Here is a 16,914-nt window from a genome sequence, read left to right as displayed (position 1 = left end):
CAAGGAATAATTGATGGGAATGTATTACCATCCATATTCCTTACATATTTTACAAAATTGTTACCAATATGAGTTATTAAGCAGAGTGAAAATTTAAAAGTTTTCAAGTTTAGGAATACATTTCTTTAAACTTTTAATCCTGGCCATCTCAGTTATTTACTAGAATGGGTGTGTCAGGAAAAGGAAAACTTTCATTTTCTACTTCTGAATTTTATTTTATCCCTAACATTGCATCTTTAGAAAATTACACATCCAGAAATAAATTCCATTTCATCATGGAAAAAAAAAGTGACATCATCTTTTTTTTTTTTGAGACGGAGTTTTGATTGTTACCCAGGCTGGAGTGCAATGGCGCAATCTTGGCTCACCACAACCTCCGCCTCCTGGGTTCAGGCAATTCTCCTGCCTCAGCCTCCTGAGTAGCTGGGATTACAGGCACGCGCCACCATGCCCAGCTAATTTTTTGTATTTTTAGTAGAGACGGGGTTTCACCATCTCTACTAATGTTGACCAGGATGGTCTCGATCTCTTGACCTTGTGATCCACCCGCCTGGGCCTCCCAAAGTGCTGGGATTACAGGCGTGAGCCACCGCGCCCAGCCTCTTTTTTTTTTCTTTTTCGAGAAGGAGTCTAGCTCTGTCATGCAGGCTGGAGTTCAGTGGAGCGATCTTGGCTCACTATAACTCCCACCTCCCGGATTCAAGCAGTTCTCCTGCCTCAGCCTCCTGAGTAGCTGGGATTACAGGTGTGTGCCACCACGCCTGGCTAATTTTTGTATTTTTAGTAAAGACAGCCTGTGTTGGCCAGGCTGGTCTTGAACTCCTGACCTCATGATCCGCCTGCCCCGGCCTCCCAAAGTGCTGGGATTACAGGTGTGAGCCACCGTGCCCAGCCCCAAAAAATGACATAATCTTAGGACATGTGCATTTTGAAGCTTTCAGCAGAAAAATCAGAGGACGAAATTCTCACACTTCCCTTCTGACAGCCTTACATGTGGCTATACCCCCATCCCGGGGAATTAGACTCTCCAACCTACAGTGTTTATGTTCTACCACCAAGAACCATGCTCATACACTCAAAACTTTTTAATACACATATGTATTCATATATGTAAAATAAATAGAATTTTATACATGTGTATGTTTATATGTAAATACGTATTTTTATGCTAAAATGCACTCATTTTTTTCACCCTTCACCTGTTATCAGATGTAATTCCCAGTTATAAACACAGAGACCCAAAGAGGCAGTGGATAAACCTTGGTTTACTCAGATACTACCTTAGGGGCTCATCTTCTGTTGGGGAGCCCCCAATCAATCAGTATCCTCTCTGGGCCCAAGAGAAATCACTTCAGTGGGCCAGAAGAATTGCTGAGCACATATATTGTTCAAAATACTCTTCAAGGCTGGACCCGGTGACTCATTCCTGTAATCCCAGCACTCTAGGAGGCCTAGGAAAGCGGATCATGAGGTCAAGAGATGGAGACCTCCTGGCCAACATGGTGAAACCCCGTCTCTACTAAAAATCCAAAAAATAAGCTGGGCGTGGTAGGGTGTGCCTGTAGTCTCAACTACTTGGGAGGCTGAGACAGGAGAATCACTTGAACCCAGGAGGTGGAGGTTGCAATGAGCCGACATCGTGCCACTGCACTCCAGCCTGGTGACAGAGCGAGACTTCGTCTCAAAAAGAAAAGAAAAGGAAAGAAAAAAGAATACTCTTCGAAATAACCGAGAATAAAGACTTTACTAACTGAAGTCCAGATTCAGTGGCTAACAGCCTATAACCTCAGCACTTAGTGAGGTCCAGGTGGGCAGATCACATGAGCTCAGGAGTTTGAGACCAGCCTCACTAACATGGTGAATCCTTGTCTCTACTAAAAATACAAAATTTAGCTGGGCATGGTGATGGTCGCCTGCAATTCCATCTACTCGGGAGGCTGAGGCAGGAGAATCACTTGACCCAGGAGGTGGAGGTTGCCATGAGCTGAGATTGTGCCATTGCAACTCCAGCCTGGGAAACAGAGAAAGACTCCCTCTCAAAATAATAATATAAAATAATGATATATTAGTTATTAATAAAAGGCAAAACACAAAATACCAACTCTAATAAATCCAGTACTTGGATTTATAATTTATCTCAAGAAATGTGCATTAGAATAATAAAGAAAGGAAAATACATTTGTATGGCTACAAGCAGAAATGTTTGTTCTTTTAAAGCCTAGCCTCAGCCCTCCACCTGCACAAGCCTGGCCCCATAAAATCTCTGGAACTCAGCCCATGGAGCATCTTTGCCTCCTGGGTGACTGGGGAACAGAAATGAAAATTATGTTCCAGTGAAAGTCAATATAAAAATTGTACACTCCGCACAGGTACAAAAATGCATCTCATTCCAGTTTCTGTCACCTACGCAGATAAGTTCAGCTTTCGCTTAAATAAAAATTCTAGGGCCGGGTGCGGTGGCTCACGCCTGTAATCTCAGAATTTTGGGAGGCCGAGGAGGGCGGATCACCTGAGGTCAGGAGTTCAAGACCAGCCTGGCCAACATGATGAAACCCCATCTTTAAAAATAAAAAAAATTCTAAGCGTCCAGCGCTCAGAAGTTCCTGGATCCAAGCTCTGCTCCACGCCGTCGCCCTCTCCCACCCCCCAGGTCCCAGCTCTCCCCCTGCCTCGCACGAGGCTCCTCCATCTCTCGCAGAAACGTTTTCACGCCAACCTTTTCCAACTTAAGCTTTGATTCCAATATAAGGGGCCCACGGGTGTCTAGATTTTTGCTTAGCCAAGCCCCAAAGGACACAAAAGAGATTCAAGGGACTCCAAAAGAGAAGAATCGGGTCCTGCCGGGTGACTGACACCTAGAAAAGTCCCAGGCCGCGGCGAAGGCAGGCCCAGCAGTCGGACCCGTAGGCCCCGCCCCCGCCACTGACCCCGCCCATTCTGCCATTGTTCCCGCCCATCCCCGCCATTTGCCCGCCCATCCCCGCAGGTGTCGGCGCCGTGCTCCTTCCCTGGCCCTTTGTGTCGCCCTAATGCGCTTGCGCACTCGCAGTTTCCGGCAGATCCGGAAGTGGATCTCGCGGGCCGACTGGCACGCTCGGGTGAGCCTCAGTCTTTCGGGTTCAAGCCTGCGCTTCGCGGGCCTTAGGTGCCCACGCTCTGATTTAAAGTTTTGAGGTCGCCCCGTAGGTTAAAATCCCGAAGCTGCTGGTTCCTCTCGCGGCGTGGCCCTAAGACGTTCCCAGTCCCGTCGCTCCGAGACGGTCTCAAGGTCTCCGTCCATTTCGGATTTAAAATCGTTCTGAAGGGGGTGCCTATGGCTCCAATCTTTTTGCCTTAGAGTCGGTTTGGACACCGGCTGCCCAACGCGTCGTTTCTCTGCTTAGAACACTTTTCTGACTCCCTCTTCCCTCCCCCAGGTAAAGCCCTCACTCGGGATGGCTACACACCCTTCGCCCCCCTCCAGGGAGAGCAGAGGGAAAGCAGAAACGGAGGAGAAAGAGGAAGAAATGCGGGGAATTAGCAATCAGAAAGAAGAGCAAGGACTGGAAAAAAGGATGTTACCAGGTTGGGGCCAAACACGCTGTCAGAAAAGGAGTAGAGAGGAAGGGAAGGAAAATAAGCAGAAATGGACAGGAAATCTCAGAAGTGGGAAAAACAGGAGGAAAGAAACAGAAGGTGGGAGAGAGACGTTTACAGAAAGGTGAGATCCAAGGGATCCAGGTAAATATGGAGTGGATTAAATATGGAACATTAAGTTGTGAAGTATTAACGTGTGGCTGTATAATTCATTTAAAATTTGTTTCATTGTTTTTTCAGAAGATAATGAAAACTGCGAAACGAGGGTGTGAAGCTTCTGACTTTTCTAATTATGACATCAGAAGCAACCCTTATTCAGCCGGAGGGTTAACTGACCCTCAGTTAATTCCAGCTCACCCTCTTCCCTTTCTCTGATCTTGAAAGAGGAGAGTCAAGGTATGGGAAGAGACTACGCCGTATGCTGCTTTTGCAAACAGATATTAACAATATTATTCCTTTCTTTTTTGTGTGTGGCTTGTGTCATTTTCTAAATTTCTAAATTTGATGTATACTCAAACTTTCTGATTACAGACTTGTCTTGTAATCCCAGAATTTACTGGATTTAAAAATTTTTTTCAGATTATTTTCTCTTAAATGTATTGTTCAGCTCATGAGGTTTAAATGCTTTTTCTTTTTTTTCTTTTTTCTTTTTGAGACAGAGACTCACTCTTTTTTTTTTTTTTTTTTTGAGACGGAGTTTTGCTCTTGTTACACAGGCTGGAGTGTGCAGTGGCACGATCTCGGCTCACCACAACCTCCACCTCCTGGGTTCAAGCAATTCTCCTGCCTCAGCCTCCCGAGTAGCTGGGACTACAGGCGCACACCACCATGCCCAGCCAATTTTTGTAATTTTAGTAGAGACAGGGTTTCACCTTGTTGACCAGGATGGTCTCGATCTCTTGACCTCGTGATCCACCCGCCTTGGCATCCCAAAGTGCTGGGATTATAGGCGTGAGCCACCGTGCCCGGCCCAAACTTGTCTTAAATGTAATCCCAGAATTTACTGGATTTTAAAAAGTTTTTTAGATTATTTTCTCTTAAATGTATTGTTCAGCTTATGAGGTTTAAATGCTTTTTCTTTTTTTTTTTTTTGAGACAGAGACTCACTCTTTTACCCAGGCTGAAGTGCAGTGGCTTGATCTTGGCTCACTGCAACCTCCCCCTCTTAGATTCAAGTGATACTCCTGCCTCAGCCTCCTGAGTGGCTGGGATTACAGGCACGTGCCACCATGCCCAGCTAATATTTTGTATTTTTAGTAGAGATGGGATTTTCACCATGTTAGTCAGGCCGGTCTCGAACTCTTGACCTCAGGTGATCCACCTCAGCCTCCCAAAGTGCTGGGATTACAGGCGAGAGCCACCACGCCCGGCCTAAATGCCTTCTACTTTTTATCATATATTGGAACTATTCTTTGATGTCTGGTACCTGATTTCAGGTTTCATTCTAAGGATGTTGATAATCTTTTAACACTGAAAATCTGGTTCAACCAGTTAGTTTAATACAGTTGACCTTGAACAACAGAAATTATCAGATAGACTCCTGGTCAACTCTGGGCTATCAGTAAAGTTTTTGGGGAATCAAAAGTTGTACCTGGATTTTTGACTGGGCGGTGTTTATTGCCAGTATCACTGGCATTGCTCAAGGCTCAACTGTATTCAGTTTCTTTGTTCCCTTATTAATCTGAAGCCTCCCATTAAGTAGATGTTCACCCAAGTCCCCTTTGTCTTTTCTCTGCAAGATGTTGAAGAAGGGGCTGGATTGATGGGGAATTTTGTTCCAACAGAGCCCATCTGTTCATAATGAAGAGATTACTCAGAACTGATCTCCACAGCTGACCCCTTCTCATGCTTTCCAAGAGTAATAGCTATTTGTAATCTCATATTTTTAAATATTTTTCTGGAAGAAAGGAATTAAATCCTTGGGATTGATTAAACCCATGAAATAGAAGCTTCTATTCAGGAATATGAATGGTAATCTGGAAATAAGGACAAACCTTCCCTACTGCCCTATCCAGGCCACCCTTTCAGAATTCATTTACAACTGAGTTCTGCTCACTCAACTCAGACCTTTTCTGGGTAATATGGTGAAATGTCTCCTCTCTTTGAGGCTCAGTGTGCCCACCTGTGACGTGGAGATGATAGATATACCAGAAACTATGATTCTGAGCTGATGGGATCCCTGAATTGATTTTCAGAATTGAGGATGTATCTGCATGTGGTGATATTTTGAGAGAGGGTGCCCAGTTATAGTCTTCAGTAGCTCTCAGACCTCCAAATATGACGGAAACTACTAGGAAAGGGGTCGGGGCATGGGCTTAGAGACAAGAGAGCTGCTTCTCTCTCAGCATTTTATTCTTTTTCCCAACTCTGCATTAGGAGTAAGTCCTGTTTTATTTTGTCATCTCCCGGCATTAAACCCATTTATGCTTTTACTGTGGGACAGTATTGCCTGTGGGACAAAAATCTGAACTATTTAGTATGGCTGCAACAGGGATTTCTGGAGCTGTGGTAGCTCTTCAGATGTTCCAATCTGAGGCTTTTATATCCTGCATTGACCAGTCATTAGATGCTGGCTGCCTAGGGAGAGGCCATGAACTTGGACACAGCAGTTTTTCTTGGCTGAGTGTCACATAGACAAAGGACAATGCAATTGAAGCAGAATGTGCGTTTCACCAAGGAGGGAGAAGTTTTCGAAGACCTGGGTGGAATAACTCTCTATTCTCTCTTCAGGAGTTTATTTTTTTCATGAGTTCATTTTCCCTCTTGTTGCCGTGGAAGCTAAGGTCTATCTTTTTTCTGTATTAAGCCTCTGCTGTGTGTGTGTGATTGAGGAAGGGAGTATGTTGATTTTAAGCATTAAATGACGTATTTTTGACATACAGACTGATCTCTTACCTGAGAAAGAAACCCAGAGGAAGAAGAAAGAAAGAAGAGAAAGGAATGATTGTTTCTCAGGTAAAAAGTATATTCATGGTTGATTGTTCTGTCCTCTCCTTCCTGAAATGCCATCTTTTGGACTTGCTAATTTTCTCTGACTCTGAAGTGTCCTGCCTAACATGTATATTCTCACCCAGGGCTTTCCCTCAGTTCCATCTCCACATAGATTCCATCTCACTGTGACCCAGTAACATTAGAACTTTGGAAAAGGCTCCACTTACATGATTGTTCTGGAAAGGGTTTTATACCCAGGTATGGATTGGATATGGGGAGCAGGCCCCATGGTGTCAGCGAGGTTGGGTGGGAGTGACTGTTCAGAGACTTCATTTGGATGCCATTTCAGCTCTTTATAAACCAGGAGTAAGGGAACTGCATAAGTGATACATTAATGCGCACAAATACCTGGAAAGCTTTGGAAAAGAAGACCTCTGGGGGGAACTTTGGTTGAGTTGATAATACATTTGAAGCTAAACAATTGAATTGGTGTGTTTTTAGCTCTAAAATAATAATTTGGAATAGAATGGGAGGTTCAGAAACAGACATTGGGGGTGGAGAAGGTAGTCTTTTTTTATCATTGGTTTTAAAATATGGAATCAACCTAATTGTGTAACAGCAGGCGGTTCTTTAAATTCTTCACAGTGCGTATATGTCATGAAGACCCTGCTGTTCATTTAGGAATTCTTTTGCAGCAGATGTTTAGATAAAAATGTGTGTAATAGTTTGTTTTTTCATTTAAGTTCAGGGTTAGGTTTGTTATATAGCTAAACTTGTGTTGTGGGGCTTTGTTGGATAGATTATTTCATCATCCAGGTGTTAAACCTACTACCCGTTAGTTATTTTGCCTGATCCTCTCCCTCTACCCACCCTCCACCTTCTGGTAGGCCCCACTGTGTGTTGTTTCCCTTCATGGGTTCATGGGTTCTTATCATTTAGCTCCCACTTGTGAGAACATGCAGTATTTAGTTTTCTGTTCCTGTGTTAGTTCGCTAAAGATAATGGGCTCCAGCTCCATCCATGTTCCTGCAAAGGACATGATCTCATTTTTTTTTAAATGGTTACACAGTATTCCATGGTGTATATGTACCACATTTTCTCTATCCAGTCCACTGTTGATGGGCATTTAGGTTGATTCTATGTCTCTGCTATTGTGAATAGTGCTACAGTGAACATATGCACGTATGTGTGTATTCATGCATGTGTGATGGGATTGCTGAGTCGAATGGGAGTTCTGTTTTTAGATCTTTGAGGAATCGCCACCTGGTCTTCCACAAAAGTTGAACTAATGTACATTTCCACCAACAGTGTGTAAGTGTTCCTTTTTCTCCATAACCTCACCAGCATCCGTTTTATTGTTTTTGACTTTTTGATAATAGCCAAAAGGTTCTGGGCACAGTGGCTCATGCCTGTAATCCCAACACTTTGGGAGACTGAGGTGGGCAGATCACCTGAGGTCAGAAGTTCCAGACCAGCCTGACCAACGTGGTGAAACCTTGTCTCTACTAAAAATATGAAATTAGCTGGGCATGGTGGCACATGCCCATAATCCCAGCTACTTGGGAGGCTGAGGCAGGACAATTGCTTTAACCTGGGAGGTGGAGGTTGCAGTGAGCCAAGATTGCGCCATTGCATTCCAGCCTGGGCAATGAGAAAAACTCTGTCTCAAAAAATAATCATAATAATTTTAAAATAATAGCCAAAAGATGGCTATAATGTAGCTAAGACTTATGAGCAGCACTTTCTGTCATCAGAGAGGTAGGAGCCAAATTCTGATTACTTGTTGTTAAATATTACATTTCTTTTGTATTAAACATCACATGATATATATTTTTTATCGATAAAATGTCACACAATGATGCTTAGGGACTAAGAAGTAAAACCACGTTGTCCACCATCACTCACTGTCTCCACCAGGAACTACTGATCATTCTTCTCAATGGAAGTCTTATAAAAATGCATTTATATATCATAATTTACTTTTAGAAAATGTTAAGTGAATATTTTGTTGTGATATTTTGTTTTGCAAATTTATATATTTGTATGCTGTATGTCTTTATTTTGTTTTTATGCTGGTAAATAGGGATAACTTGAGTTTTTCCTTTCTCATTGGAACATTCCCTTACTGAAGACATATCAGCTTTACAGCTTTTCTCTGTGATAAAGAACCTGCCTTGGCTGCCTCTGAGCAGGCCAACTGTACTACAGCTGTGTGAGGATTCCTCCAGGTTGGGCACCTTGAAGCATGGTACCTGGCTTAATAATGATGTTTCTGAGGAAGCTGAGACATTGCACTTACTAAAAGATACTTTCAATGAACTATCTTAACCATGCCCAGAGAGCTGAAGTAAATGGTGGACAAAGAACTAAAGGAAAGTAGGACAACAGTGTTTCAAGGAATTATCAGTAAATACATGGAAATTATTAAAAAGAAGTGAAATAGAAGTTTTGGAGCTGAAAAGTATAACATGAAAATTTTATGAAGTTTCAAGAGCAGATTGACAATACAGAATCAGCTAACTTAAACTTTAGGTTAATTGAAATTATTTAATCTGAGCAGAAGAAAGTGAAAAGAAATGAAATGTAAGAAAGCTTTGGGACACCATGAAGCATATGAATGTATGCTTAATAAGAATTTCAGAAGAAAAAGCAAAAGCAAAAAGCAGAAAGAATATATGAAGAAATAAGACCTGAAACCTCCCAAGTGTGTAAAGAACATGAATCTCTCTACCCAGGAAGCTCGGTGAACTTTAATTGTGATAAACTCATAGAGATCCACAGCAAAACACATAATCAAACTGTGGAAGGAAAAGATCACCGTGATAGTAGCAAAATAGAAATGATTTGTCATGTACAGTGATCCTCAAAAAGATTAACAGCAATTTCTCAGCAGAAACTATGGAGGCCAGAAATTAGTGGATGACATACTCAAAGTTTGAAAGAACTGTCCAGCAGGGATTCAGTATCAGGCAAGTGATCCTTCAGAATTGACCATGAAGTTGAGGTCCCCAGATAACAAGAGCTGAGGAGTTTGCCTAAGTGGACTTACCCTGCATGAAATGTTGAACAAAGTCTTTTAGGCTGAAATAAAAGGACACCAGCAGTACTTTAAAGCCATAAGAATAAATTCATAGAGGTAAAATACCTACATAGGTAAATATAAAAGCCAATATTATTGGTTTTTTAAAAACTTTTTTTGTATATGATTTAGAAGACATATGGGAAACAGTAATTGTCAGTGTGTTCCAATCTGGCTATAAAATGCATAGAGAGGTAATTTTTGGCATTATGAAGAGAGCCAGCCAGAGCTATATAGAAACAGAAGTTGTTACGCAATTGAAGCTAACTTAGCATCAATTGAAACTTAATTATTATCTTCTGATGTAAGTTTTAATCGCCAGGGCAACCATTAAAATAACAAAACTATAAAGAAGGGAACCAAAGTGGTATACACAAACTCATACATATACAAAGAAGGAAGAGAAGAATTACAAAGCAAAAAAGGTAAGACATCTAAAAAATAAGTAGCAAAATGGTAAAAGTAATTCTGTTACCAGTAGTTACTTTAAATGTAAGTGGATTAATTTCTCATTAAAAGGCACTTATTGGGAGAATACATAATTTTAAAACTATGATTTCACTATATGATGTGTGTAAAAGACTCCCTTTAGAGCCAAAGACACAGATAGGCTGAAAAATAAAAGGATGTAAAAAGGCATTTCATTGCAGATATTAAGCCTGGCTGGATCACTATACAGATAGCAGACAGATAGGCTTTTCCATCAATAATTGATAACAGAGATGTTGAAAGACAGTATATATTGGGGTTAATCCACCAAGAACATGTAACAACTATAAAAAAATATGGATCAAATATCAAAGCCTCAAGTAATTTGGAGCAAAAATTACAAGGAGATAGATAGTTCTATAACATAATTCAGTGCTCTCTTTTTATTAATGGATAGAACAACCAAGCAGAAGATTAGTAAGGAAATGAAGAGTTTGAGCAACACTTTACACCAAGCTTGTCTAACCCATGGACCACGGACTGCATGTGGCTCAGGATGCCTTTGAATGTGGCCCAATATAAATTTGTAAACTTTCTTAAAACATTATGAGTTTTTTTTTTAAAGCTCATCAGCTGTCATTAGTGTTAGTGTATTTTATGTGTGGCCCAAGGCAATTCTTCTTCTTCCAGTGTGGCCCAGGGAAGCCAAAAGATTGGACACCGCTGCTGTAAACTGACCACACTGAGCAGGCACAGAGAACTGCACTCAGCAAAAGCAGAGTGTGCACTCCTCTCAAGAGCACATAGAATGTTCTCCAGGTTAGACCACATGTCAGGCCACAGAACAAGTCCCAGTGCATTTTTAAAAGGTAGAACCCATAAAACCGTGTTCTCAAACCATCATCGAGTGAAATTAGAACATCAGTAACAAAACGAAAACTGAAAAATTCAGTTGTTTTTTTTTTTTTTGAGACGGAGTTTCACTCTTGTTACCCAGGCTGGAGTGCAATGGCGCGATCTCGGCTCACCACAACCTCTGCCTCCTGGGTTCAGGCAATTCTCCTGCCTCGGCCTCCTCAGTGGCTGGGATTACAGGCACGCACCACCATGCCCAGCTAATTTTTTGTATTTTTCGTAGAGACGGGGTTTCACCATGTTGACTGGGATGGTCTCGATCTCTTGACCTCGTGATCCACCCGCCTCGGCCTCCCAAAATGCTGGGATTATAGGCATGAGCCACTGCACCTGGCTGCCCAGCTAATTTTTATATTTTTAGTAGAGACAGGGTTTCACCATGTTGACCAGGATGGTCCCAATCTCTTGACCTTGTGATCCACCCACCTCGGCTGTCCAAAGTGCTGGGATTATAGGCGTGAGCCACCGCGCCTGGCTGAAAAATTTAGTTTTAAATGAATATTAATTACCTTGTTGATGTATGATTAACATAAAAAAGCTATATATGTGATGTATACAATTTAATGAGTTTGGAGATAAGTATACGCCTCTGTCATAAACATATCCATTGCCTCAGAAAGTTTCTTCCTGCCCTCTTGGTTATTTAATAATTTTGTAAGAACACAACATAAGAACTACTGTCTTAACAAATTTTTAAGTGCACAATACGGAATTAACTATAAGCACTGTGTTGTTCAGTAGATCTCCAGGACTTTTTAATCTTTAGTAACTGAAACTGATTACTACCTCACCATTTCCCCACCCTCAGCACCTAGCAACCGCCATTCTATTCTCTGTTCCTATGAGTTTTATTGTTTTCAGTTGCTCGTATAAGTGGAATCATGTATTTGTTCTCTGTGTGGCCTATTTCACTTATACTCCAGTTTCATTTAGGTTAGCTCTTACAAATAGCAGGATTTCCTTCTTTTTTAAGGCTGAATAATATTCATGGGTGTGTGTGCATGTGTGCGTGTACCACATTTTCTTTATCCTGTCATTCCTCTATGGACATTTAGTCATGACTTGGCTATTAAGAAGAAAGCTGAAATAAACATGGGAGCACCTCTCTCTCGTCAAGATCCTGATTTTAATTCTTTTGGATTTATACCCAGAAGTGGAATTACTAGATCACAGTCATTTTTCTGCACATCCTAGACATTGCTTGTCCTTTTTTTTTTGAATGGTCATCCTAATAGATGTGAGATTAAAATCATATTGTTTATTTGCACTTTCCTGGTGATTAGTGATACTGAGCACCTTTTCATGTACCTAATGGCCATTTTTATATTTTCTTTGGGGGAAAAATGACTGTTCAGCTCTCTTGTCCATTTTTTTATTGGGTTATTAGATTTTTGGCTCTTGAGTTGTAGGAGTTCTGTATATTTTTCGAATATTAACCTCTTCCCAAATATATAGTTTGCAAATATTCTCCCATTCTATAAGTTGCCTTTTTGTTTTATTGGTTGGTTCTTTTGGTTTGTACAAGTGTTTTGGTTTAATGTAGTCCCACTAGTCTGTTTTTGCTTTTCTTTCCTGCACTTTTGGTGTGATATCCAAGAAGTCATTGCCAAGATAATCTCAAGAACATTTTCCCCTATGTTTTCTTCTAGGAGTTTTACAATTTCAGGTAAGACTGAAGACCCAATTTACCTTGAGTCTTTAGTCAGTTTTGAGTTTATTTTTATTTATGGCATAAAATAAGCATCCAGTTTCATTCTTTCCATTTGGAGTACAGATTTCCTGGCACTATTTACTGAAGAGAGTATCTTTTCTCCATTGTGTATTCTTGACACACTTGTCAAAGATCAGTTGATTGTATATGTGTGAGTTTATTTCTGGGCTTTGTATTCTAGTGCTTATGTTTTGTATGTCTGTTTTATGCCAGTACCATACTGTTTTGATTACCATAGCTTTGTAATATACTTTGAAATCAAGAAATGTGATAGTACCAGCTTTGATATTCTTGCTCAAAATTGCTTTGGCTCTTTGTAGTTCTATATGAATTTTAGGATTGTTTCTTATGTTTTTGTAAAAGGTGCTACTGTGATTTTGATAGGGATTGCATTGAATCTGTAGATTGCTTCAGATAATATGGACATTTTCATAATATTAATTTTCTGAGTTCTTGAACATAGAATATCTTTCCATTTATTTGTTTTGTCTACTTTAATTTTCTTCATTAGTATTTTATAGTTTGCAGCATGCAAGTCATTTACCTCTTGGTTAAATTTATTTCATGTTAAAGTCACATGGGGAGTAGCTGCTCCAAAACATTTCTTTTGGAGTTGATGAAAGTGTTTTTGAAGTAGACAGAGGTGGTGGCGTATAGCTTTGTGAATGTACTAAATGCCACTGAATTGTACTTTAAAATGGCTCATTTATATATTTTAAAATATATTTTAAAATGAAGCCTTGCTCTGTCACCTAGACTGGGGTGCAGTGGCATGATCACTGCCTCCTGCAGTCTCCACCTCCCAGGTTCAAGTGATCTCCCACCTCAGTCTCCTGAGAAGCTGGGACCACAGGCCCATGCCACTGTGCCCAGCTAATTTTTCATTTTTTTTTTTGTAGAGATGGAGTCTCACTTTGTTACCTACACTGGTCTCAAATTCCTGGGCTCAAGCAGTCCTCTTGCCTCAGCCTACCAATGTGCTGAAATTACAAGTGAGAGCAACTGTACCCAGCCTGAAATGACTAGTTTTATGTTATGTGAATTTCATCTCAGTTTAAAAAAATAAAATTAGGGATATGTAAGTTTCTTGCATTATCTCACACAAATCAGTCACAACACTGTGGCCAAATGAATATACCTCTCTTCTGTCATTTTGTATGAAAATAAGAACCTTCCCTGTGTCTACTTGAAGTGCATTTTTATTTCAGAGACTGTTTACATTCAGATGTGACCATAGAATTCTCTCGAGGAGTGGGAGTGCCTGGACCCTGCCCAGAGGGCCTTGCACAGGGACGTGATGTTGCAGAACTGCAGGAACCTCTGGATGAGGAAAATACCCCTCCAGAAAACCCTACCCACCCTCTTACACCTTTGCATTTTCCCTTGTGAGGCTCTTGGGAGCCCCGATTTGCTTGTCCGAATCTGATCCCTGTTCTAAAAGGGGAGATGGAAACTGTTTTGATTGAGAGTGGAAAGGCTTCCTAATGTGGCATGTAGACTTTCAACCTCCCCTTTCTCCGGAATTCTGCCATAGTCAGGTTTGATGAGTGGTGGTTCCTGAACATCAGGACTTAAAAACCTCATGGAAACTTTGTGAAGTGGCTGGTGTCATGGTTTTAGCCTTGTGCCTTTGATTCAGTAGTTTTTCAAAGTCTGCATATTTAAAGTAACCCTTTTTCCAGACCCATCGGTAATGTCCTCTCTTCATAGCTGAACAAAGGGCCGGGACTGTATCCAGGAAAAGCTCGGCATTCCAGGTTCCTTTCTTCTTAACAAGTTGAAATCTTTCCTGAGCTGAATATTATGTTCATTTTGGAGAAAAGGAATGAGTCCTGGACTGTGGAGAGTGAAGTGAAAATGGGGAAAAATTGGATAGTCAAAATGTGAGCACAAATAAGCGCTCAGATGGCCAAAAATAAGCTACTCCATTGAGTATTGTTTAGAAAACTCTGCAAATGGGAAACATCAATGGGGAAACAAAAGTTTATTTCTTGTGAGCTGTCAAAGAAAAGTTCACACCCCTCCCATTGTCCCCAGCACACTGTTATTCAAATGTGTGAAAGGTTGGACTACCACTCTCCGTGATGCCCCAGCTCATGCAGACACAGAAGCAAAGATGCCATCATGGCCTGCAGTACTCTTAGTCCCTTGGTTTTGAGAAGGACCGAGGTGATGGTTTTTAAGGACTCTCTTTTTGAATATTTAATTTTGTTTTTAGTCTGTACAGATCCAAACTGAGGCCTTTGTAGCCCTGGCTCCAGAACCGATTCCATTTTTATTCCCATTTCTTAACACCTGCAAGAACTCTTCAGGTAAATGGGGAAAACAGTGGCTCCCCCAGAATGTATCTGGGGTTCTCTGAAATTTTAAACACTTTCAGTCTCTCTACTTGTTCAGGCCTCTTGGCCATTGCTTCCGTTCTGCTTTTGCCATGTGTGTCTAAAGGGGAACAGGTAGACTTTGGGGATTGCTACTCAGCAGTAATGTAAGACTTGGCAGATCCTCTTTTTGACTGCCATTCCAAAACGGGAATATATCTCATTCTCTTCGGCTCTCAGCTTGCAGCCTGTGGACAGAACACACTGCCTCTTCTTAAGAATCCTACAAAATCCGACCTTTTTTTTTACCCTCATATCTTATATTGTCTCCCTTTTCTAGCTTTCTAACCTGTCCAGGAACTGAGAGAGACCTTGGTCTTCCTTATTTCATATTCTTCTAAGATTTGCCTCTGAAAGTGTCTTTTGAAGTACACATTCCTAGAGTCTGAAATTTCCTCCCTTTCTGCTGTGATAACAACCCACCAGTAGGTGATGGACAACTTTTGGCAGACTCTCACATGGAAGAGGTTTTCTTGGTGACAGAATATTCTTGAAAGAGAACATTGATTAATCTGTTAGAGTATCATCCTGCTACATACAGAAGTGCCTCTTGAAGCCACTGAGTAGAGTAGCCAGCATGCCCATTAGGCTGGCAGAGAATCAGGAGAGCCTGAGGAATAACTGCTTCTGTCCTTCTGGGTTTTGTGGACTTTACAGTGTCTCCCAGGGGCAGTGTGACAATGCTGATTAGATATATAATGATCGTCCCCTTGGAGTGGGCAGTACAAGGTGTAGGATTATCCTAGGGAGAATGTTGTCCGTTCACAACCTTGTATCTGAAAATGTCGACCAAACTGTTACTCATACCACATTGTTCTTCCCGTATGTGCAATTGTACATTTTTCTTCAGTGTGATTTTCAGGTTCTTGTTGAAGGAGCTTATAAAGTTGAATTATGGATGCATTTTTTTTTTTTTGAGACGGAGTTTTGCTCTTGTTACCCAGGCTGGAGTGCAATGGCGCGATCTCGGCTCACCGCAACCTCTGCCTCCTGGGTTCAGGCAATTCTCCTGCCTCAGCCTCCCGAGTAGCTGGGACTACAGGCACGTGCCACCGTGCCCAGCTAATTTTTATATTTTTAGTAGAGACGAGGTTTCACCATGTTGACCAGGATGGTCTCGATCTCTTGACCTCGTGATCCACCCACCTCGGCCTCCCAAAGTGCTGGGATTATAGGCATGAGCCACTGCGCCCAGCCTAGGGTGTTTTAAACTGTGCTTAAAATAATTTGTTACATGTTTTGTTGCTATGTAACTTTATTGAGGACAACTAATCTCTGTGTTCTTAAACATTTAACGATAATGATTAAGAAGCTTTATGATGCTGTTTATTATTCTTCCTTTTCTTGTAATATTATGTATTTAAATAAAATATTTATCTTCCAACTCTATTTGATGGAAAGCCTGTGGTTCTTTATATGTTTCAGATATTTCTGTAGGATTTGCAAGCAAGGGATTATCACCAAAGGAAACTAATAAAGAGGAATTTTACCATCTGGTAATACTAGAAAGAAAGGAAAGCCATGGCATCAACAGTTTTGACCTCAAGGAAGCCTGGGAACATGTGCATAAATGTGACAGCCTGTGGGAATATGATGCAAAAATTACAAAGGAGTGCCTTTGACCTGTAACAAAAATCTCACTCATAGAAAAGATCAACATGATAAATCCTCAATAAATTTCTCTTGGCCGGGCACGGTGGCTCATGCCTATAATCCCAGCACTTTGGGAGGCCGAGGTGGGTCGATCACGAGGTCAAGAGATTGAGACCATTCTGGTCAACGTGGTAAAACCCCATCTACTAAAAATACAAAAAATTAGCTGGGCATGGTGGCGCGTGCCTGTAATCCCAGCTACTCAGGGGGCTGAGGCAGGAGAATTGCCTGAACCCAGGAGG

At 41.3% G+C, this 16,914-nt stretch overlaps 1 long non-coding RNA gene across 9 annotated transcripts; it reads left to right on the top strand.

Moving 5' to 3' along the window:
• Nucleotides 1-2,961: 2,961 nt before the first annotated feature.
• LOC118150076 (uncharacterized) lies at nt 2,962-16,757 on the top strand. Of its 9 annotated transcripts, none has more exons than XR_004737861.3 (5): nt 3,046-3,098; nt 3,417-3,720; nt 3,817-3,972; nt 6,459-6,531; nt 16,445-16,753. It is a non-coding gene; the product is annotated as an uncharacterized LOC118150076 (long non-coding RNA). The 9 variants fall into 9 exon arrangements; XR_004737862.3 differs by having other exon boundaries at nt 3,046-3,268; nt 3,417-3,700; XR_013531201.1 differs by having other exon boundaries at nt 3,417-3,700; nt 16,445-16,751.
• The last annotated feature ends 157 nt before the right edge of the window (nt 16,758-16,914 follow it).

Source organism: Callithrix jacchus, chromosome 22 (assembly GCF_049354715.1).
Source record: "Callithrix jacchus isolate 240 chromosome 22, calJac240_pri, whole genome shotgun sequence".
In the NCBI taxonomy this organism is placed as follows: domain Eukaryota; kingdom Metazoa; phylum Chordata; class Mammalia; order Primates; family Cebidae; genus Callithrix; species Callithrix jacchus.
This window is presented reverse-complemented; position numbering and strand designations above follow the sequence as displayed.